Source organism: Etheostoma spectabile, chromosome 22 (genome assembly GCF_008692095.1).
Source record: "Etheostoma spectabile isolate EspeVRDwgs_2016 chromosome 22, UIUC_Espe_1.0, whole genome shotgun sequence".
In the NCBI taxonomy this organism is placed as follows: domain Eukaryota; kingdom Metazoa; phylum Chordata; class Actinopteri; order Perciformes; family Percidae; genus Etheostoma; species Etheostoma spectabile.
Window position 1 is genome coordinate 17,732,513 of NC_045754.1, and position 2,934 is coordinate 17,735,446.

Below are 2,934 nucleotides of genomic sequence, written 5' to 3' on the forward strand. Positions count from 1 at the left end.
ACTGAAATTGCAAAGGCAAAACTACATGCAAGATCTGCTGCTGATGTACATTTTGTCTTCTGTTCCTAGAGATTTGTTCACCTATATTAATCATGACTCTTGTTTTATAGGTGTTTGGCTTTTTATTGTCCTCAAGACTCAACCTCTTATTACGATACACAGATGGAAGCTCTGAGTGGGTCTTGTTTACAAATCCCATGTAACTTTAGCGCTGAACCAGAACATCTGAATAACGGTAATTATGTTGGAATCTGGCCATAGTCGATGCTCAAAATAAAACCATCCATGTGGTTTTCAGCAGTAAAAACACGTTAATAGCACCCAATGAATATACTGGAAACCTGACTGAGAAGGACTGCACCACTTATTTTCCAGTTTATTCATAAATTACACAAACCAATTACTACTTCAGAATTGAGAGCAGTGCTACAATGCAACAGTGCTTGTGATCCTCTTCAAATAAAGTTACAGGTAAGAAAGGGTTTGGATCATTCTGTTTTACTTAGATATAACAACAAAATATATGACACGTTTCGTGATTCTGTTTTAAACCCCAGATTCCCCCCGAGGCCCGAATGAGATCCCAGGTGATCTGAGGAGAAGGAGTCTGTCACTATAAGGGCTCAGCTCCACTCCCTGTCACACTCCCTCCTAAACTCACCGGAATTCCAACAAGACCTCACAACAACATAACGGAGAAAACAGATCGGACCTTTCACAACTAAAATCCAGAAGACAATCACTCTGTCGACACACATTGATGGGGGACTCACAATCAGCTGTCTGCCACATATCCTGTGGATGAAGAGAGAGTAGAAGCAGAGGAAGAGAGTAGACTTCAGTGTCTCATGTAAGACAACAGTATTGTGTTATTGGATCCTGTAAGAACATCGTGTGCGATTTAATGAATAAAGTTAATCTCCATTTTCCTCAGAGCCTCCCAGAAACAACTCAGGTGTCAATCAGTCCATCAGGTTTGGTTCAGCAGGTAGTGGGTGAACATGACCGCTCCAGCAGAAGCAGCCCCCCCAGCTTCAGCTTGGTTCAAGAACAGCAAAGATGGAGACCTCCGTGTAGCTGAAGGAGACTTTTACAGCTTCAGTGTGACCAGTGTCACAGATGAAGTATATAACTGCGTGGCCACAAATGATCTCGGCAATGAAACATCATCAAAAATCCTTCTGAATATTAAAGGTAAAAACAGAACTGGATCCGCTTAATTTAAAAATGGGAACATCTGCTACATGCCTTCTTTTTGTGTTCACTTATGTTTGGTTTGTTTCTATAAGCCAAATCACCTGATCAGTCTTTTCCACTGGTGCCAGTTATTGGAGGAATCATTGCGATCATCGTTCTCATCTCCCTGGTTACCTGTGTTTGGTAAGTCTCTCAAATGAAAGCAGCTATTTGGATTCTTAGTTGGTTGAATGCAAAGATGATGAAGTGATATGTTGCCGTTTACACCTCTGTGCCAGCATGTCAACAGCATGTTTCTACATTCATTTACCCACTAATCCAAATTCCGCATTTAAATTTATTTTACAGCACTCTGTGTAGGAGGCCGATCAAGTTGACACATGCAACTCAACAACAGAATCAGGTGGGAAAATGCTATGTGAAGATAGATATAAGTTATAGGAAGGAATTTGGACTGAACACTAAATAGACATTTGACTGTATGAGATTCTTCATGAGAAAAATAATAAGGAAATGTTGCCATTTATCCTTTTAGCAACCCACTGTGGTTAAAGATTGTGAAACTGGGTAAACTGCACAAGATGAGACAATGATTTGTTGAACTCTTTTGTGACACAATATAAGATGTTTTTTGCAACAGTGACACTACTGGATAAAAATCCATCTACTTAACATTAAATATTTTTGCAGACTCAAACAGGTGAGGAGCTGACTGTTGAAGAGCCAGCAAGAAAAACAGAAGAAGAAAAAGAAGAAGAAGAAGAAGAAGAAGACATCCATTATGGAGAGATTGACTTCTCCAAGCAGAGACCAGAATTGTCCTCATCCTTGGAGCAGGACATAGGACAGCAGCAGGACACACTGTATGCACAAGTCAAAGTGTCCCAGACAGCAGACAGCCGAACACAGACTGCTGGCGGCCCAGAGGATCTCTACGCTCAAGTGAAGAAAAAATAGAGTTGTTTTGTTTTTGTACAGCAAGATTGCATTTGATTCATTTGAAATGTACTTTTTAATTTTATTCATTAGATCTTGTTTATGTTCAACAGTAGAAAAAAAACCCCGGATCCTGGACAGGAACATGTACATTTTATTGCCTAGTGTTCAATAAAGGGAAACTCAAAACCTCCACATCCTCCAGCTTCTTTTGTGTCAGTTGGCGACATGTTAATATGTGTGTGCTGAAAACACACAGTGATGTGATTGTTATGTGATTTTTTATTTAAACGTCAAATACCTGCTAGCTAAAGTCCCGAAGCTCTATAAAAGGAACAAGTCTAAATGCCATCAAAAGAATTTCTGTACACACTTGTAGAGCAGTGCAGGGGATTATTAGTATAGTATAGTAGTTCAGAGTGTTGTTGAATTTAAAATGTGTATTTTCATTTGTGACAAGTCATTGTCAAAAGTAATGTCAATTTCTCAACACAAGTATTGGGAACCCTATTTAAATGCACCCCATCAATTCTTCTAAAATCTCAATAATCACATCTTAAGTTGGAATACTTTTGCGATTTCATTATTGGTTAGTAAATTAAGGGAAATTGTGGTATTTCTTTTTCTGCTTGTAGTAGTATACAAATGTTAATGTTAATGTGCGAATTACAACTTTATTTGCTATTTGCAGAAACACCACGAGTGATATTTTAATGTTCTTTCCTCTCTCCTCTCACAAGCCTGAGGACTGACTTGTTTTTGTGTTTCACTTTTTGAATCTGAGTCAGGACTATAGTCTCA

At 38.8% G+C, this 2,934-nt stretch overlaps 1 long non-coding RNA gene across 1 annotated transcript; it reads left to right on the plus strand.

The window, feature by feature from the left end:
• Window positions 1-1,053: 1,053 nt before the first annotated feature.
• On the plus strand, window positions 1,054-2,326 carry LOC116672192 (uncharacterized). The gene is made up of 4 exons (XR_004327492.1): window positions 1,054-1,194; window positions 1,290-1,380; window positions 1,546-1,600; window positions 1,888-2,326. It is a non-coding gene; the product is annotated as an uncharacterized LOC116672192 (long non-coding RNA).
• Window positions 2,327-2,934: the final 608 nt, after the last annotated feature.